The sequence below is a fragment of the Homalodisca vitripennis genome, chromosome 2 (assembly GCF_021130785.1).
Source record: "Homalodisca vitripennis isolate AUS2020 chromosome 2, UT_GWSS_2.1, whole genome shotgun sequence".
NCBI classification, from domain to species: Eukaryota; Metazoa; Arthropoda; class Insecta; order Hemiptera; family Cicadellidae; genus Homalodisca; species Homalodisca vitripennis.
In genome coordinates, this window is record NC_060208.1 from 104,121,418 (window position 1) to 104,144,866 (window position 23,449).

The following is a 23,449-nucleotide window of genomic DNA, read 5'->3' on the forward strand; positions in this document are numbered from 1 at the left end:
CAACGGGCCAATATCGCCCTTAGGTGGCGTTAAAGGCTAGTGGAAATGGCCTTCATGAGACTTGAAATTGTTATTCTCAATCTATATATCAACGGCAAAGCACTGACTTGTTTATTTACTTACAAACTTCGCAGTTTCTTGAACTTCCCATTAAAGTAAGAAGTTTATATTTGCTCACAACAGCATGGGTCTGTATGAAAGTGAACCTGTATACATTTTTTTGTAAATATTATAAGAAAAAATATAAGAAATGTATGTAGCAATTAAAAAATTGGTACAAATGATTATGAATTGTTAAACATCGTAAAACACACTTTTTTAAATTCCATCAATTCTGTATATTTTAAAGATTATTCCCGAGAGAGAAAACTTACAATGTGTTGGTCTGTAAATATTAAACTTTCATATATTTTTGTTAACAATCTATAAACTGAGAAATTAAATTAGCCAAAACTGTAGAGACTAAAAGTAAAACCTATTTATTATCATTTAACGTCTAAACTTTGTTAATTTATTCACAGAAGGATTTTCAGTTTCTATTGAAAAATTACAGGATATAATCTGGAATCATACTTTATTACAAGAGGCGATTTGGAGGCAATAATAGCTGCAACATCATGCATTGGAAGTAGAGTAAGCACCCAGTGACGGATAGTTAAAACATTTAAGTACATTAACTATAGTGAAAAAATAAACAAATTAAATTCCTCACGCCACAAATCGGTAGTTCCCGATGTCTCTGATGCAGTGTTTGTGGAGTGTATAGTTCATGTCGTTTACTAGTTCTGTCTCTCTCATTTTGTGGCTGGGACCATAAAGAAATTGAGGATACAAGTAAAAATATTTATGTTATATTGATTCCGTAGAAACAATAATATGTAAACCAATCAGTTGTGCTTTCTATGTTATTTTACTTACAAACATAATTTAATGAATTTTTAACCGCAATAATGTTATGTTACGAAAAGGGTTAATACTAGATTGCAGGTGTTCATGAGTAAAATAGAGGTTATAATGGGTCCATATTTTGGACGGAGAAAAGGCATTCTCTATTTCAACTTCTACCAGTCAAAGCGGGTAGAAGTAACCTAACTCCTTCACGTTTAGCTTTTAAAATCCTTTCTCCACATTGGGCTGTCAATCAACTTAGGCCTTCACCTCAGAATTGATCATTGGCTTATAGTTATCTTCAGTTAACATACATTAAGTTGCTGGGATTTAAGTGACATAACTTGCTTTTGCTGTAACCAGTGTACGTTCCACTAGGAGATATATACCAATTAATACTTAATGATTTAAAAGATGCTATGTAATGGATCCATACAACTATAATCCTCTACTGACAAGCAATTAACGTCTTAATTAGGACGTTAAGTATTTAAATAAGCATTTCTCTACATCTAATGTGAGGACGCAACTCGTTTTTATACTATACTTTTGTATTGTGTAAACGCATATTTCGTAAAGTTATACAAATATTTTAATTAATCTAATTATTTTATATTCTGTCATAAATAATAACATATTTTAATCATTGTTTTAACTGTTATTATTATTTGGCTTCTTTTTAAAAAAAATATATATATTATATATATATTTTTTTATTTATAATATTTCAAAAGGAGTTATTTCTTAAGCATGGTACAAATCAGAAACATATTTTCTAGACCGCAAGTGCGTCTGAGCTTCATGCCAAGTTCTCTCTCACTTCAAGTGTAGGTTTTGAAAGATGTTATTGTATTCTGATGAATTTTATCTAACAGGACAGATGCTAAGACTAAAATAATCTGTGCTTGCAGGATCCAGGATGGTAAATATCATTCCACGATCCTTGTAATTCCGACCCGGCCACATGACATCCTAGCATGGTAGTTCATGAGGCATAAACAGGGTTATTTTGTGCTTATAAGGTGCTAGGTCGTCCCACCCCCCCCCCCCCCCACCCCCCCCCCCCCCCACCCCCCCCCCCCCCCACCCCCCCCCCCCCCCACCCCCCCCCCCCCCCACCCCCCCCCCCCCCCATGAGTTCAATGGAAGTTTAAGCGGTTGATACAAAGTTTAAGTTGGTAACTGGGCCTGTCATCATTAACGCTCTTAACTTGTGAATCCTAACAACTAAGGACTTTTGGTATCTTCAAAGACCGCTGAAAATGTTTTGAGGCTTTGACGGTGATGAATACTCTAGCCAGTGAACATCTGTCTAGTATAGACCCCTTTTTTAATTTTTTTGTAATGACCTTCATCCTTACTAAAAAAGCTAGTCTGTATTATATCGGTCTGAAGAACGAAATGAACTTTTTACTATCCTACTTTTCGCTGCTCCCTTACTTTATTAATAATAAACTGTAACTTTTAGCTAACCCTCATATTCTGAGTAGTTTTCCCCGCTATGATCCAAGGTCAGAATTCGAAAAATTTTTTTAATTAGTTTCCGACCAGTAAAATTAAATTAATGTTTTGTGCATTCCATTTATGCAGTATTCAAATAAATAATAACTGCTGACTCTTATCTATCCCTAAACCTCCGGGTCTGGTCGCTAAAACAAAAATGCCAATATTGGTCCCCCCCCCCTCCCCCCCTTAAAGTGGTGTAAATATTAATTAAACGAGCCAGTCCACAATGTCATTAACTGTTAAGTGTGAACACTGACTTTTTATTTTTGCTTTTATTTACATTGACAGTAAGTAAATTAATCTAAGAGAGTAAATTTGTACTACTAATTACGAATTTAGATTTTCAGGCGATTAGGTAATTACTAATTTTACCCTTTATAGAAATCTGGCTTTAAAATCATAGGGTATGGTAGGTAACAATTTGACTCCAAAGACTCCCTTTAAAGTCGAAAAGAATGATGTTTGATGAAATTTCGATAGACAGTTCTTTTAAACTAATGTACTGATTCCAGCTATAAAAGTTTTTAATAATTTAAAAACTGTTACTATAAATTTAAATATTGATTATAAAACCCATCTTAGTGCTATTTTCACACAAGTAGGCTCTCACCCCAACTCACTGCCGGAGTGGGTCACTCCTGCGCGGTACTGCTCAGAAATATGCTTCTGCGCAGGTTTCTTTAATAGCGGTTGACCTATAATACGCAAATTAAACCTGTATACTCACTAATATTAATTTTAGTGATTCGTCAGCATATTTTATTTAAGCGTTTAGAAATCATATTTAAGAAACAAAAATTAGATTTTTTTTATTGGTCACTTTTTAATTTAGTAGGCCTATTGATAACAAAATATTTTTTAAATATTTAGGTATATTAAAAAGCACACATACAATGATTGTGTAGAAACCAATATTTTCTGCTTTAAAATTTCGGCTCAGGAACCCTTTCTAACACAACTTACATTTGTGATCATAATGGAGATGGTATACAACTAGACAGTGTTTTATTATGACAAACATAATACAAATAGGTAGAACAGATATCTCAGTAACAGTCGAAACACGCCGTGCCGCACTGCACATGACTTCTGTTTGTTCTGAGGATAAACAGCAAACAAAGAGGCCAACGTTTGGACAGCAAACAATGTTTGTGTTCTGGCTATAGAGAGACGACACTGCGGTCACCTGAGTGTGTGCGTGTGCCTGCACAGTATCCATGTGTTTATTAGATCTTGAAACTTTCAGGCACTTTACAGATTGTCGAATACACTAAACTTTAGATTTAACTGTTTAAATTTTAATCTTTATAAGTAAATGAAGTAAACTATTTTACTTTACGAGAGTTTTTAGCTCCATGGATCCATGCATTTCATGCGTGTTGCACATCCTTATACTAAAAATTACATACTACAAGGCACAATTCCGAGAAAGATCTTTTTATTTCTGAGGCTAGTATAAGAAACGTTTTTAGGAAAAATTACATGGAATTTACATATTTTCTCTTGTATTCTTTATTAAAAAGATCTGAAATATTATTTATTTGCTTTTTGATATTGTTACCTATTAAAAACTGCTCTAATAGTTCTCAGATATATCTATATTCACTTAAAAAGAAATTATTGCATATCCAAATCCATTTTAAAATAATAAAAATGTATGGCTTCTATGAATGATCATTACGCAGTGCCGCCATTTAGTTTGTGTGGTCATAAAAATTGAATAATGATATGGAAGTTATGTGATGTTACACACGTGACTATGGTAGGAACGTGACAATGTGACGGTAATATGAAAGTCGTATGGAATAATGCGACATGTGACTGTAATTTTATATTTTTATGACTGCAATATGTCTTTACTAATGTTGCATCATTCCATGCTAAACCGTGCTTTAAACAGCATCCACCCGCTCATTGGATGAAATACATTAGGGTTGTTACTGGTGCAAAACATTTTTTAAGTTATAATATGAATGTAATTTTTCAGTAACTACTATATAAAAACACATTTTTATAAGTATGACAAAAATTTACAAAATATGAAATTATTTCGTATTTTAAATCATCAGCACATAATTTCCAGTTATTTCCCATATAAATAGTGATATTAGCATATAATATTTAAATCAATACCGATTTTGTGTTTAGAAACAAGCTTTCTGAATCCTTGTGGATAAATTCGTGTATTGAGAAAAATACCATGCATGTGAGATTTTTGGGATAGCTGTGCATTTTTTAGTTACAACAAAACTTCTTCCTACTATCTAAAACACGGGTTAAACCAATGGGTTACCTTTAGCAGTTTCTAATTAAACTTATATTATTGCTATTAAATTAACTCCAAAACAATTATGATTTTGAGAGAACATAAGAACGGTGATATCCATAAAAGTATTTATGAATCCAAACAGAAATGCTTAAAAAGATATACATTTAAAACAAGAATGGAACCACAGGTCACTCCTAATGTAAAGATTACAAAAACGTAATGCTCAGCTATTGAAAACTATACTTTCAAACTATGCCAAAACTCTTCCTATGTTCTGTTTTGTTGTAACAGAATTTAGTGATTCTTTAGATAAAATGCTTGTAATGTTTAAATAAAAGATATTTGTTTTAAGAACTTCATTTACAACAACTAAATAATGAATGTATGAAATTCATGTCTTAGTCCATTAATCTGTTTATTTTTCCCATACCAAGAATTTATTGAACTAAAATAGTATATTTCGAGATGTCTTAAAAGAAGAATGCATAAACTGTTTTATTAACCTATTGGTTAATATAAACTAATCGATAACTCATATAAATGATATATATATATTCCTTAATTTATATTTTAGTACATTATTTTAGTTTATTTTATGCCAAATGTATCATTAAAATAACTGAAATCCACAGTGTTTATGTTAAGTAAATATTAAATTTTAATTTAGTCTGTTTCTTCCACATCATACAAATTCTGCACAATTTATTTACCGTAATTTATTTGTTCTTCTTCTTGCCCCCTTTTACAGCACGAAAAATCTTGTTATGCCACCAACGCATGTGATCTAATATTCTATGTTATCGCATTCCTGGCTGCAGACGTTACAGTTAGCTGGAATGTTTTCCGTATCCTTGTATGGAAGGCTAACTGTACCAGAATGATAAAATGTATAGTATAATAATGCTCTAATGAAAACAAGCTAGCACATGTCGACTACTCCGTAGCTAGAGCCACGGTGAACATTGGATCTTAAATTGTATACAATTTAATTCATGTATTGATTGAAAAACCTCTCTAATGTAATAGTTTGGACAAGGATAGAACATCCACCCTATTTAAAAAACGTAGCAAATCCAAACCACAATCCTAAAATCGCATTCGATTGTTGTAACTTCTTATATTACAGATTATTTTAATTTACTACGTCAGTAATCATCGTAAAGACTGTTTAAGAATTTGCCATTTACCTGAGAGCTCAGCAGATTTTACAACTATAGTACTGATTGAACAAAATGTTCTATTTTAAATAATAATCCGTGCGGAATTCGTATTGCACAAGCATTGGCTTGTAAATGAATTTTTATATAGATCTAAGAATAAAGGTTTAACTAACAATATTTTCAGGGATAACACACATATGTTACTTTCAACTCAATTATCTTTGATTATCAGATGTGTTGTGCCTGAATTATAATTATAACCATACAAATGCACATACTAGCATTTATGAATAAATTTTAGACTGTCATCTTAGTTTATTGAACCCATAAAAGATTATAATATTAGTAGAATGTATAATAAATATTTTGGGGGAGTTCTAGATGGAATCATCTGTCAAGATATCTGCGCATGTGCAGCAGTGGCGCTCCGTGGGGTACAGGCGCTGGGAATGTTTCCCTCACGAGAAAAATTCCATTGATCGAATATTGTAATTTTGAAACTAAATTGGATTGCACAACGGTAAGTTATTAATACAGTATATTATTTAATATGCCCCTAAAATAAAACAAATAGATTTTCCATTCGTAATTTTTTTCCAATTGGATTTTGTATATTACATATTAAATTGTGTACACAATTTACGTACTTTTAATTATACGACTCCAATATTTATTTATATTTAAAATAACATTTATATGATGAGTGTCATTCCTAAAATCCTTTCCAACTTTAAGCAACTTTATAAATGTAAAGAACTGTTGACGGAACTTCGTCGGTACATACTAATTTTTGGTAATGTGCTGGAGAGTTGCTGATGGCTTTTATAATTTAAAAAATTGATTTTTAGTACTAAAAATCGTAAACAGATATTAAGAAGAAAAATATTGGCACTAAACCATTTTGATTCCTAGTACCTTTTTGAACCTATAGCACTTGTCGTGATAGTTAATGTGTGAAATTAATAAATAACGTACAAAAAAACATGATTCCTAATTCATGTAAATATAAATAAATCTTCTCCCAATATTTAACAAACTTATACACATCTATTTTACTGATCAGGGAAACGTATTTACGTATGTTTGTAAATTCATCTGTTAATTTAAAGATACCACAAAACAATTTGCAATTAATTTATCGAACACGATGATGTTTTATGAGAAACAACCCCAAGAGGGCGTTTTTGTTACGCCCAGCTCATTTTCAGATGAGAAACTACGAGTATATTTGTCAGTAAAAAGAAAGCACAGTAGTATTTATAAAGCATTATAAACCATAACTATATTACTCTTTGAACATTTTGTTTGAGTAAATGTTAACACAGTAAAATATTCCAGAGAGTAATTAATGTGACAAACAGTAAAGAGTAGCATATAGTTATGAATAAACATGGGACATAATACACCCCAAACTAAATGTAATCGTATTTAATTCATCAACATTTCGTCATGCTTCGTTTCCATGCAGTGACAAAGGATGAAAACGGAATAGGGTTGGGGTGGAAGTAGCAGTGAGAGGGGAACTTTGTGCGGTAAGGTTGGCAGCACTAGGCCAGACTGCGTTTTCAGCGTCAGCAGTGCTGAGTGCTAAGGGGACCGGGGTGGGTGGAGTGGGAGTCAGTCTCGGAACGGACGTCGAGCGGGAGTGAGTGTAGTGCTGTTTCCGTTTCCTGTGGAATACTTCAAAGTATGTGAGGGCTGCCTGGCGTCACCTGTAAGTATTTAATAAGTAAAATAAGTTCATTATTTTACCTTTAAACTGTTATAAATGTCTGACAGTTAATAACGAAATGACATCCGAAGCAAGAATATCAATAACTTGTTTACACGGTGTCTCTCTTTTCCTCTTACAATACAAAGACGACTTTGATCCATTGTATGGCCGAGGGATCAATATAAAGGTACAGGACCGTTTGTTGTAATAAATTCTAGTAATAACTAAAATAATATAACATTTGGTAAGAGGTGTTGCCACTCGCACTACAAATTAGTTTGATTTGTTTTTTGAGAGACATATAGGAGTCTGGTTTTCTATAATTGTAAGTTATATAGGACTAATAATTTTTATAGCAACTCATGGTGGCGGATTAGAAATCTCAAAAATAGTATGTTAATATAACCATGCATCTTATAAATACCCAAACTAGTTAGTAAATATGATTTTTTGTTACGTTGGAAAAATTAGATTTGTTATTGCGCTTTTGTATATTCACGTGTCCACTATTATCTTACAATTGTAGTAAAACTAACCGTCTAGTAGACAAGGCAAGGCAAATAGTTATTACACTGTTTTACTCACAAACATATTACTATTAAGAAAATTTGATATGTAATACACAATAGCAGGCTGGAAAATAAATTTGTGCACTTTTTGCTATAGAAATAATATGATTTTTTTCTGTATTCGAAATTAAAAAATATTATTAAGTCATACAAGACATATCAAGAGTCAGTTGTCAAAAGTAAAAACACAAGCTCTGAGTCGCATGCTACGAAATCTGAAAGCTACAAATAATTACTTTAATGTCGGTGGCTCAGGGTCTCTTCTCCTCAGTATCACGAAAATATGGAACATTGTACATAGTTCTGTTTCAAAATTTAAGATCATTTAGTGTAATATTTGTTTACAACGGAGTCTTCTATTTACGCAGTGTTTAATTCATTTATGTGTGTGGTGTTGAAAAATATGTGAGGCAATGGGTTCTACTTTTGGATCCAAACACTCTTCTGATATGTAAACTGAATAAAATGTACTAATTTCGATGTATGTACTGTGTTTATCGATTGGTCGAATAGATCATTTCATTCTAAAAGTTACCCACCTCATGAGTACTGTTTGTTGGTAATATTTCGGGCATAAATTTTTTGGAGAGGATCGCATTTATTTTTCGTGATTCTATGTTTCCTAAAACTGTATTATATTTGACTGTAGTGATAAAATTGAAGGTAAACACAGATTTCCATGATTGAGTTTCAATTATATTATTAGACCCTGAATTCATTACGTTTGTATTGGGAGAAAAATCGTATTGTTTTTGTATCGTGAAAAAGTATAAACAACATTAATTATTATTTATTTACAGATTTTAAATCAGATATTTCTACAATGATCAACGATAGTCTTTATAATTGTTTAATAATCGATAATCATATAAAGCGACCTTTTTCCATTTTATGGTATATCCACCCCCCCCCCCCCCCACCCCCCCCCCCCCCCACCCCCCCCCCCCCCCACCCCCCCCCCCCCCCACCCCCCCCCCCCCCCACCCCCCCCCCCCCCCAAATGTTTAGCTTCGATATTCACGACCAGCTATCAAATTTGCTCCCTCTCTTTGCTAGAAATTATACTTGTTTAATAATAATATTAACTGCTATAAATATTATAGCTCATGATAAAATATTATATTTAAGTTTTCCTAACTCTGGTATATCTGTCATTTTGAGTTCAATGAAGTTTCTTACTGGTTATAATTAGGTTCCGCAAAGAACTGCAGAAAACCTCAAAGGACAAATGCTATTTAGGATAAAAATATAATTAATTTGTTTGTCTTCGTACTACATAAAATACGGTCACTATTTGGAAAAAGAACCGGAAAACGTTTGATAATTTTAGTTTCAAAATTCTCTCAGTTCAAGCGTTTTGAATGGCATTATATTGGAAATAAAAGTTGTCTTTTCAATTCATCCCGTCTATACTATTTTTGTATACTCTGTTTAGATTATATCAATCAAAGTGTCAATGTTTATATTTCAATTAACCCTCGGATTTCATTGTTCCAAATGTGAAACATGCATACTTTCAATATTTAAATTGTATTGTGAGTTTTTGTTTTGACGATTCTATTACATGTTTGGTTTTGAAGTTGTATTCTGATGTGACTCATTTCCTGTTTCCTTATGTTGTGAGGGCTTAATGTTTTCACAAACGTGTCTTGATGTTGATTTTTTTTATTATGTGAATTGAACATTAGTTACATGAAATTCAATAGCATCCTAGTTTTAAGACAGGGGACAACCCATCTGTTGGATTTCAGTGGAAGTATTCGTATACCAACAACACCAAATAACATACTCAACATACAAGTCAAGCTTAAAGATTAAGATTTCTTTAAATAAACATTCTATATATCTTTGAGATATTGGTATCTTCATTTAAGGGTTTAAGTGAAGCTCCAGTATTACAATTAAATCTTATCTGGAGTAACACAACTGGGTAGAGTAAAGGAATATTGTTTGCTTACAGTTAATTTACTGTACGTTTTTTACTTTATAGATTTCTCATATTGGGAACCTTGTGCAAATCATACTAAAGCTGAAATAGAGGAAGTAATGCAGAATTTTGTATTTGTTTTAGTAACCATTGCTGATTCTATTAGTTTATAATGATGACCGAAAATATTTAATAATAAAGTATAGGTAATCTCCCTATTTGACGTAGTACAATCCATAGTTTGGGTTACAATACAAGATGATCTTTAAAATTAGATGAGTGCTAAGAAAAAAAAGATACTAATTCATGAAATGAATGATCCATAAGGGTTCTAGTTAGCTCTTCGTATCATACACTTATTAGAGGTATTAAAAGTAAATTTCTATATCAGTGGAACATACAAAAGTAGTGAATTTGTAATTTGTATAGATTACCAATCTTCACTGGCAACAAAATATTCTCATCATTTAGTCAGAAATGTGAGGGCATTTCCACCTGAAGGGTGGGTGAAAAATGAATTTTGAATCATTTTCCAAAATGTATTCGATATCTTAACTATAAATATAAAAAATATAACTATAAATGAATTATAAATTCCTTATAATAGCTACAATATTTTTAATTTATGTAACGATAAACGTTCTATGTGGTGTGATGTCAGGAACATTGAGATGCGGTAAGCCTAACAATATGACAGTAATATGACAACAGTTTGTGATAATGTGACATACACATACTCGCATGAGTATAATTCCATGTGACACCTGTCCTCTAACATTATAATATCCTGACTGATATGTGCACAATAAATAACATAAGATTATTTATTAAACTTTGAATATTATTTTTATTTAAATAAGTTATAACATAATACTAATAAAGTGATTATTGTACTAAAGTTGATATCGGTGTATTTGTATTGTTTTTTATTTTGAGGATATTATAGGGATATGTATTAGCACCTATCCCTTCACCAATCACTTGATTATTTTCATTTCTCAATCAATAATATAAATGAAAGTAAAGGGTAAAAATGGCGGAATGGATGAGTAGAGTATCTGATTCTAAAATCTCCCACATTTATAGTTATTTTGTTTATCCGAGATAGCTTTGGAGAGCTATTATGTTGATTCCAAAGCTATCATTAAGTGAGACAGAAAATAATGTTCTGTAAGGAGTTACTCAATTTTTCATTGTTTTAAGATTCTTGCAGAGTAATTTTATGGCACACAACCTAAGAAAGTCATTCATTACATGACACACATTCTCAGACAAGCACTGTATGACACATGCTCTCGGACAGGGACTTTATAATATCTAGTCGGACTGGGACTCATTAGGACAGGAAAGTTTATAACAGAAGTCTTGAACAGTAAGGCTAAGACACAATCGGTGGACAAAGAGCGGAAGTGAATAAGTTCATTAATACATAGCGCGTTTTGAATTAGTAATATTGTGATATTCATCTGGATTTCCTAGCGAAAGGGTTCCCTGTCATGTATAGGTAAAATAAAAATAGGTGTTTTGGTAAAATTGCAATGAATATAATATGTAAAATAAAGTGCAGACAACAAATGTGTGAATGACTTTTGTCACGATGACATAGAATGCTGCTACCTATATTGCAGTGTATCTACGAAAGAACAACAAGCTTTCAGACCTGTTGGGTTCTTGGCGTCACAGTCGAAACGGTAATGTGTTCGAGTATTGGTAACTTTTTTGAACATATCCTTCTTTATTCACTTTCAGTTCAATAAAATCTTTCACATTTACAAACTCTGAAACAGCATGATAATTATAAGAAAAAACCATACATTTTTAGTATAAAGAATATTTTTAAATTAAGCATTATTTCTTAATATTTTTGTGGATTGATATGAGACAAATTCCGTGAACCATATTTGTAAAGCCAATGGGCTAAGTTGAAAATGGAAAATAAAAAAGGAGTAATATTTATGGTATTTCAATTAACGAAACAATGAAATTCGTTCATTGATCCAGTTATCTGCGGGAACTACTAAAATTTAACTATAAAGTCACTATGAAGTCCAGATATAACTAATACAATTAGTGTGGCTTCTATTACACTACTGGCTTCCTTATACACTGTTGTCCCTATATGACAGTTCATCAATAAAGGACAACATAGTAATACTAATTTGTATATTCTCTGTTTTATTGCATAATGTAATTATTTAACTAATAAACTTTTGCTTCTTCAACCATTTCAGCAATTTGCTATGCTTATTGTTATTTTTACCAAACCTTTGGTGTTTATGGTATATTGTAACAGAACTCATTATTTAATACAGTGTTTGAAAACCAAAAGAAGCAACCATTAAATATTTGTAACATGGGACAAGAGTTTGAATTCATAATAAGGCGTAACATTTCTTTTATTACATTTATTTCTCAAATATTTTAATAAACTTATTTTTGTAGAAAAAATTAAAAAATATAACTCCAAAACTTACAACCTGAGAGTTATTGTATCCGACACTTTCACTGGTACGTTGTTTCGAGACGTTTAGTATTACCAAAATCAAGGGTAGACTTTTTCCACTAAGACTAATTCTTCCAGAATTGATTTAGAAGCCACAGCAATTACTTCTTCCTCATAATTGTATGTACCCAAAGTTAGAGCTACGAGGCTCAGCAGCTCATTAACTGCAGGAAGTTTAGTGGTTACACACAAGTCAAATTGGTAACTGCCTGTCATCATTATATCCTTAACTCGTGATCCGCAATAGCAGCTTGCTTTTATTAAATATCATGGTAACTTTTTACATATTACGAATAATTTTGTCTAAGCCTTTTTATAACAGGTGAATATATCTCGTATGTAAGAACACGTACTGCTTTAAGAACTGTTTTTAAAAACTATTAAAACATACGACATTAATTAAAACAGGATTTTACAACTGGCGAGGGTGTGGTTTCAGTTACTTCAGAGAGTTTAACTACACGGAGTTAGAAATATAAACTGAAGGCCTTGTCCATTAAGATGTTCACTACTCATTGATCTACGTCGGAGGGGGGGCTTGTAGAACTGAAACTACAGCAAGGCAGTTTTGCAGTGGTGCATCAGCACGGAATACCTAGGTTTCACTCTGAACGGAGGTGAGTTTCTCATTAAACCACTTTTTTAAATTATACTGTATTTGATGGTCTTACATGTCATTGATTCAAGAAATTGGCAGGATATTCGTGATATTTCAGTCTGACTCTAAAGGTAAGTGATAAAAAAAATTGGTTAGGATTGGATAAAAAAATTTTGAGCATTCATATATATATATATATATATATATATATATATATATATATATATGAATGCTCAAAATATGAATATAGGCATTCTAATGATATCCTAACCAATTTTTTTATCACTTACCTTTAGAGTCAGACCGAAATATCACGAATATCCTGCCAATTTCTTGAATCAATGACATGTAAGACCATCAAATACAGTATAATTTAAAAAAGTGGTTTAATGAGAAACTCACCTCCGTTCAGAGTGAAACCTAGGTACAGATAGCGACAAGATCAGAAGAACGCCGTTCTATAATATTCCATATATATATATATATATATATATATATATATATATATATATATATATATATATCACAACGAGCAATGTTGGAGTTGGATGACGACATTACATTATGTTGATTTGCAGTTTACTAGGGCTAGTGGTAAGCTGTATTTGCGTTCCTTGTACTAGATGTTCAGCTAGCATTAGAGGGAGAACAACTTCTTTGGATTTAATAGCTTATTGAGAATCTCATTTAGCATCAAAGAATGAAAGTTAGATAGCAAGAGATTTCATCGATGTCTATATAGAATGGATAATTTTACATGGAATTGAATAGAATGTTTTATATATATATATATATATATAATATATATATATATATATATATATATATGGAATATTATAGAACGGCGTTCTTCTGATCTTGTCGCTATCTGTCAGTGTGTTTGTATGCGCGTATGTAGGATAACGGAAAGGCCTTAGAGACTAGAAAATTGTTCTTTTTTAGAAACTACTGTTATTTATAGACCAATGAAGAACTCTGTTGAATTTGGGGTGAAATATAAAAATTGGAGGTAAAGGAAAAATTCTAACATTTTTTACACTGGTCTTACGGGTAACTAGCCTATGAAAGCAAAGGAATAATTTTCAGAATAAAAATGAAAACCAACAGAGTACAACCCTATGACATTTATAATGTGACAGAAATATATATAATGAACTTAATTTGTTAGATTAGTTAGTAATAATGCCTCTTAAGTTCTATCGGGTTCATTTTTGTATCGGTTTATTTATGAATCTTGAGTTTATGTAGTTTTAATGTTTAATGCAAGCCCTAGCACAAACTTTAACATTAACAGATAAAAAAACATGAAATAATTATTTCAGTAACTACTTTAATTAACAAAATATTACACAGTTACGTTAAAGTTTCAAAATGTAAACTATTCCCTGGCATCATTAAAATCAATTAATATTAATATCAGTACATCTTTGACTTCAATATTAATACAATTTGTATTTAAAATTCATTTTTGCAAACCATTTTTAATTCATAAACTTGTTTTATACATTACGCATATTCTTAAATAGTTTTATGGCATTACATATATACCGCCCCGCGTAACAAGCCAATCTAAAAACCTGCGCCCGTTCACCGTAATTGGACTAAAGCACTCATTTCCCGTGGTATAACCCCGTTGTTAGTTTTATATTTTTTGTTCATTTCCTCAGTAACCAGCATGAAGCTTTTGAAGTTATGTTAATAAAAGTATATTTTTTATGATAAATATTCTAATGTAATAGTATTTTAATACGATAAAATATTACAAATACGGCATGATAACGATGACTTGAGTAAGCAAAAGTAAAAATATAAAAGAATTAACACTGTATGTGTTTTGCAGGCGACCTACAGTTCTTATTTTTTATTGTTTCGTTAGCCATCGTCACGTTGTCTGTATGAGAGATAATAAAGAAGAAAAACTTTAAACTTACCTATTTTGAAAGAACTTGTGATTCGGTTTGTTTCAACGTAGTACAACAATAGTTATAGATATTAAAAACATTTAATATGACTTCTGTTAGTTACTTCGTACTTACGTTACTACCAGATCCGGAAATAATACTTTATAGTGTTTCTACTTATATTGATTGAGATGTTTCTTTGGTAAAAAGTATACTCCTGAAGAAATGTTTTATTGCTAAGGAACAATTTTGAGAGTTTTTTTACAAGATTAGACAGCATTAACCTTGGAAAAAACATTATTATGTTAAGATCCATTTAGGTAATATTATCTAGAGTTCCGTTTGCCTGTGCCGCAGTTGAATCTGAAATATTTATTACATAATAAAACATAATGGACGTTAGTCCATACAGTCTCAAGAAGTACTGGGGTGAATAGCTGAAACTCATAGACTTTAATTTGAGCACATGTCATTCATATGTGCTTCCAAACAAAATATTCGAGATATACAGGGTGTTCCTAAATTTATCAATCTTCTCAAATTGATTCCTTATTTGAAAATAAATAACAAATACCTTATAAAAATGTAAATTCCTATCTCTCCTAATTTACCATATGCCTGTCTGATAGACACAACCTTAAAGTAAATTTTATACAAAACAACTAACTGAATGGAGTGATAGCTGATTGGAGTTTTACACATCTTCTGGCCACCACAAAAACAACAATATGGAATCATCAGAAACATCAATCTGTTTTTAGGGATATTATAACTCAAATATTATTTTCTAAATCAATAAGTTGAAAAACAAAAACTCAATTGTACTGTGTTCATCATTAACAGAACACTCTCTGGGGCCAACACAAGACTGTTGATGACAATGAATAGGTAGGATTAGGGCTCACATAACAAGTTTGGCCGTATTATAATGTCCAGTTACTGCAGTAATGGTTTACCGTTGATTATCGGGAAATAGACTATACATTATTGGATGTGAGTTAGTATTCTGGGGCCAACGCAAGACTGATGATGACAATGAACAGTTAGGATTCGGGCTAACATAACACGTTAGGCCGTATTGTATTGTCCAGTTACTGCAGTAATGGATTACCGTTGGTTAACGGGAAACAGACTGGCCATTATTGGGTATGAGTTAGTATTCAGGGGCCAATACAAGACTGATGTTGACAATGAATATCATAATAACTTTATTTTGTAATTACACCGTATAAAATAACGTTTTGTATTTGATCTCACACATGTTTCTTGAGACCTTTAGCTATGTACTCCACATCATATTAATTATGAATAGTAAAAAAGTTACACGTAACATTTTACCTAATGGAGTATTAGCATTTTACTTACTATTAACAATATAAGCAAATAATTTACATTTAAATACTTTAATACATTTAGTTATACATGTACACACGTTATACTCATATACTCTGCCTTTACTATCATTGTACTGCCTACTGGTTATGTAGAGACGGCTATATTCATTTTATTTATTAATTTACAAAGCATTTTATGTTTAGTTCATTGGTGTTTTGTTTAGAGTAAGGATGTTTCTATTTTTAGTAAAATTATTTTAATCCAACTATATTATATAACAGGCCTGTGCAAAGGAGTTTCATATATTTTATAGTGTAATTTCTAATAAACATGTATTTCTTTATTACAAATTAAAATACATTGTTATTATTTCTGAAACTCATGTGACTATTTTAGCTTAAAAAGGAGTGGTCAATAATTTGACCAGTATTCTTTAAAAAAAGTAGTGAAAGCGTAGACGCTTATTGGTTAAATATTTAGCCACCACATGGGAAACATACAAAACTGTACAACATTTTTTAATGTATTTTTAGGTCTTATTGGAGTAATAATAAAACCATATAATAGCAAAAAGAGAGATTGTTTAAAAAATAGTGGTGTTCATTTCGAGCATTTTGGTGGTGGCTAAATAATTTACCAGTGAGGGTTAACCCAAAAGTTTGAAGATTTTACGTGAGCAATCAGAGCTCAAAGCAGGTGGCTAAATATTTAACCAATCACCTATAAAGGGTAGGTAACAATATAAAAAAAACAATAAATAATATTTCATTGCTTTTTTATAAAGAATACAAGAGAAAATATGTAAATTCCATGTTAATTTTCCTAAAAACGTTTCTTATACTAGCCTCAGAAATAAAAATATCTTTCTCGTAATAATTGTGCCTTATAGTATGTACTTTTAGTACATGGATGTGTAAAACGCATGAAATGCATGGATCCATGAGCTAAAAACTCTTGTAAATTAAAATAGTTTACTGTATTCACTATAAAGATTAAAATTTAAACATTAAATTTTGAGTTAAATTTAAAGTTTAGTGTATTCGATAATCTGTGAAGCGCCTCAAAGTTCCAAGCTGACATAAACATATGTGTACAGTACAAGCACACGCGCACACTCAGGTGACCGCAGTGTCGTCTCTCTATAGCCAGAACACAAACATTGTTTGCTGTCCAAACTCTGGCCTCTTTGTTTGCTGTTTATCCTAAGAACAAACAAAAGTCATGTGCAGTGCGGCACGGCGTGTGTCGACTGTTACTGAGATATCTGTTCTACCTATTGTACTGTCAGTGTTTGTCATAATAAATATCTGTCTAGTAGTAAACCATCTCGATTATGATCTGAAATCTAATTTAAGTGTTAGAAAGGGTTGCTGAGCCAAAACTTTAAAGCAGAAAATATTGGTTTCTACATAATCATTGCTTATGTGCTTTTTAATAAGCCTAAATATGTAAACAATCTTTTTGTCATCAACATCAAATTAAAAAGTGATTAATCAAACAAACATCTAATTGTTTTGAACTTATGATTTCTTAACACTTCAGTAAAATATGCTGACGAATCACTAAAACTAATATTAGTGAGTATACTGGTTTGATTTGTGTATTACTATCAGTTACCCGCGGTTTCGCACGCAATTTCTTAGGTTGTGCATCTCTATGAGCACTTCCTGTTCGAGTTAATAGGATTATATGGCATTATAACCAATGTTGACTTTCTTCCCATGATCAATAAAATATATAACACAATCTATATTTGTGGTTATTTAAATTTATCTTTATACAGTCTTTGTATATTTATCTCTAAACCTGCTATTGCCTCTCTCCCGATCAACAAAATATATACGTATAAATACAGGGTTCTGAGAAGCCTAACTTCAGTAAAAAGACAAATTTAATAGATCCTTACATGTATAGTAAAACTTTGACTACATTGTTTCTCATATCCGCTCCTTTGCCTGCAATTTCGCAGGTGTTGCACGTTTATGACCACTGCTGGTTCGAATGAATTATATTTTCGACTCCAATGTTGTGTTTTCCTTGTTTCCAAGATCAAGAAAATATGTTAAAAAGTTTATAATTATCGTCATTTTAATTTACTCGTTTAGTGGGTTTTACTCTATAGTTGACTTTTTTGTATTACAATAAAAAAATATATATATCACAGATCAGAGAAGCCTACTTCTGTGAAAATAGCACTAAGATGGTTTTTATATCAATCTTTAAATTTATAGTAACAGTTTTAAATAATTAAAAAGCTTTATAGATGGAATCAGTACATTGGTTTAAATGAACTGTCTATCAAAATGTCATCAAATATAATTCTTTTCGACTTTAAATGGAGTCTTTGGAGTCAAATTCTAACCACCTTATGTTTTAAGACATTCTATATTGTAAATTAGTACTTACCTAATCGGTAAAACCTTAATTTGTAATTAGTAAAAAAGTTACTTTCTAGATAATTTACTTACTATAAATGTAAATAAATAGAAAATAAAAAAAGCAATGTTCACACTTAACAGTTGATTACATATGACAGGCTCGTTTAATTAATATTACATAACTTTAGAGACCAAGATGGCATTTTGGTTATAGCAACAAGTCAGCCGTAACCTGGAGGTTTAGAATAGTTTTATTTTCGAATGATAATTAAATATTTATTCTTGAACATAAAAATAACTTACTTTTACATAGATGGGAGTCAGCAGTGCTATTTATTTGTATACTGCATATATGAAATACATTATTAATTTAATTTTGCTATCAGGACTAATTAAAAAGTATTTTGAATTGAGACTGATCATAGCGAGAAACAACAATCAGAATATGAGATATGAGAACTAAAGCTACAGTTTATTATAATAAAGTAAGGAGCAGCGAATAAGGATAGTAAAAAGTTCATTCGTCTTCAGACGATATAATACATTTAGCTAATTAGTAAGTCATGAAGGTCTTTACAAGCATACTAGACAGAAGTTCACTGGTAGAAATTCATTACCGTCACAGCTTCAAACATTTTCAGCGGTCTTTGAAGATACCAAGTCCTTAGTTGGGATCACAAGTTAAGAGCGTAATGATGACAGACAGTTACCAACTTAACTTTGTTCAACCGCTAAACTTCATTGAACTCAATAAACTGTCGAGTCCTCGAGTTGTTAACTGCAGCCAAAGCTCGTCTGCCCTTATCTCGGAAAGGAATTTTGGAGTCAATACCATCAAACGGTGAGTAAATTAACAAAGTAAATTGTTTTGTGGCTACGGTTGACTTACCTTCATTTTCCTTTGTAAATTGTTTGTTATATTTAAACAATTCAATACATAAATCATGTATAAAATGTTATAGGAAATATTTTTCTAATTTTCTTTTACAAATAATCTATTTGTAAGGTAACGCTCTATGTACTGTAAAATCATGGAAATAAATTATTATATTTAAACTGTGAAAGTTCTAATATTTAGGATAGACACATATGTACAAAGTAAATATTGATTTAAAAAGTTCCACCTAAATGTATTTTAGAATAGTTTTTTTTTCTGTGGCACAGATTACAGTTTAAGAAATTCGAATTATTATAAACAGCAATAAAACTGGATACATTATAATTTTTAATACTAAATAAAGTTTGTAGTTCTCGCTTAGACACATGTATTAAATATGAAAAACCCGATCTTTTAAAGAAAAGGTTAAAATTAAATACAACATAACCTACCTACCTTATATGTTCTTCATAATACCCATTTACCTTTTTCAAACCAATTTTTTTGGGAGGACATATTTTAAAAATTATTTAATGTGAAATGCCTTTGTAAAGAATATTTATTTTAGATTAAAAATTAGATAGTTCACGGTTATTTTTCAATTTGATTGAAATACTTGGTTTTATTCAAAAGCACAAATTCATTAACATATTTTAAACAAAATTTAATAACATGACCCTGTAAACTAGAGCTAAACTAATTCAAAAAATTGTTTTACGCATGAAAATGATGATATTTTAACCCGGAACCTCCAGTTTTAACATATTCCTCAGTTTAGGACCTTATTCCTTAATGAAGGAGGAGGAGCTCTTCTTATTGGAATATAAATTTTCTATTATTTCACAAAATTTTGTGAAATAATAGAAATAATAGAAAACTTATTCCTTAAATTTGAAAGAAATATTCGAAACGAACTCCTTATGCGTGGTTGTACTTGGTTTTTTGTTTTGCTCTAAGCGTCCTCCACACATATGTTTAGAATAACCTAGCTGACTCAACCTGTATAATTTTTAAGGACTACGGTCAATGGAAAATGTGCAAATATCGATTAAATTTGGAAAACTTTTCCTGAAATTAGGCACCGACAAAAAAGTGTGGTACTAACTTAGAATCAATCAATTGTTTAGTTCGATAGTTACTTTGACTTTTAATATTTCAAGCATATTTACAGTTAAACTAATAGTTTTAAACGTTTCTAAAGTTTATATAAATTTATTTAAAAATAATTATTTAATTTAATTAATAAAACATAAATAATAAATAAAAATAATTTTTATCTTTGCTATCCACATTTTACAAAAATATGAAGCTAGAGTAGCGTGACTTCAACTGAAGGGTAACTTAGCATTAGGTCTATTAATTTTTACTTTTGAAGTCTGAAATTGTATTCATTTGAAAAGATTTTTTTCGCGTTGTGCTTCGTTCTCTTTACCCACTTTGTGTAATAATTCCGAGTTAGAAAATATTAGCAATAATTTAAAACCTGAATACTATTCTTGTTGCATTTATGAACACTGCAATTTAATAATATTCTTTTCTCATACACGATTATTTCTTATGAAAAAGAACATAATGTATTGTCAGCACTATGTTTTTATTTTTGTATGCCTTTGTTTTGCTAAGTTTTTTTTTTATTATTGAATGTTTTTTGTTCTAAAACTAGTTATAGAGATATATTTCCTCCAGTTCTATTATGTTTTCCTGATAATCCTGGAATCTGAGATTGACCTGTATGAAAATGTGTCTGTGTTTTTTTTATTTTCTTTGTTCATGTTCCTTTCACAGGTCAAGTCTCGGACAAAAGTATTGACAATATTGAATTGGCGGACAGTACTATTGTAACAGATCCTTGCGTTATCGCGGAGGAGGTAAATTACTACCTTATCTCAGTACAGTCTGATCGTCCTTGTACAGTCCCGACTGCCAACCTACTTCCAATACGCACTTCCCAACAATCCTTTTTCATTGTGCCAACTACAGAGGACGAGATAAAGTATGTCGTAATAAGGCTAAAAAATAAAAATCTACTGGATATGATAATATTTCTGCGAAACTATTAAAATGTATTGTTGATGATGTAACGCCAGTACTGACTTATATTATAAATAACAGTTTTAGTCAGGGTATATTTCCAAAAAGCCTAAAATTGAGTTCTGTTGTACCAATTGTTAAAACTAAAACTTCCTCAAAATTGGACCATATACGTCCAATTAGTTTACTTTCAATTTTTTCCAAATTATTTGAAAAACTAATGGTTATAAGATTGCATAGATATTTAAACAAAATAAATTTTCTTAGTAGTAATCAATTTAGATTTGTAAAGGGTAAATCAACCGAAGATGCTTTATTAAATTTTACAGAAAATATTTACAACAGCCTTAACTCTAATTGTAAAACATCGTGACTCTTTATAGATTTTAAAAAAGCGTTCGATTTAGTTGATCATGAGATTCTCTTAGGTAAGCTGGAGGCGATAGGTATTAGGGGAACAGCATTGTGTTGGTTTAGATGTTTCTTGGTAGCCAGACAACAAAAAGTAAAAGTTTTAAGTAATTACAGCTCTCCAAAATTAGTTGAATCTCTTGTCTCACAGGGCCCAGTGACCTCTGCAGTTCTTTTCCTGATAGTCGCAAATGATTTATTGAAACTTAATTTTCATGGAAAAGTCCGTGCTTTTGCAGATGACATAGCGTTATTTCATTAAAATAAGGACTCTATTGTACTTGGTGATTTACTCAATCAAGATCTCTTACTGCTAAAACAATGGTGCCTCCAAAACAAAATGCAAGTAAATGTAAACAAAACCAAATTTGTCAATTTTCATCTTCGTGGTTTTGAAATACCACTTCCTCTCACCTACCATTCTGTTTATGTAATTTAACAATGTGTGATTCTCTACCTTTGGAAAGAGTAGACCGTTTTAAGTATCTGGGGATTATGTTGGATGAAAAAATGAGTTTTGTACAACATATTAATAGTTTGAATAACAAATTTAAATCTTCTATTACAACTTTTTAAGAAATTGTTGTAATAGTTATCTTCCTACGTTTCCTATATTTTGGCTTAATAAACTCTAGATTGCAATATGGTATAATATGTTCGGGCGGGACATATAGGCCTAAGTATCTGATAGACAAATTAAGAACCTCCCAAAAATACTTTTTACGTGTCATGTTAAAAAAAAACTATAAAGGGAAAGTTCCTTTCCCCTCTACAAAGAAATAAATATTAAACCTATTCAACATCTTTTTGTGTACAAAGTCCTAAGATTGTTTTATATTAGAAGTGGGAATGTAGGCAATGATAATATACATTATTATACTAGATATGTAAATAGAAATAATTGTAGACTACCAAAAGTAAATAAATCCATTTTTTGCCATTCTTTTCAGTATTTAGGACCAAAGTTTTTTAATCATATTCCATTACACATAAAAAATATTCCAAATTAAAAAAAAAATTGGCAACAAGTAATTATTTGGCTTACTTTGCAACAAGAAATTGGCTATTTGAGTACCGTGGTGTCATAAGGTGCTAAGAGTTTCATGGTCTATGTATATATTATATATTGTTTCTTATCATTGTTTATTCCTAATGTATTGATATTTATTAGTATGTATTGTTAATTATATTTGTGTACGTATTGTACTGTATAATTTATTTATTTTGTGTATTTGTTTATTGTATATAATTTATTTTCTGATTTGTATTATTGCATAAATATTTTTGTAGATATCCAAATGGCGGCTCAAAGTAAGATATGATGCTAGACTCTCGTAAATGTATATTTATTGTTTTTTTTCAATTTACTAACTGGCCACACT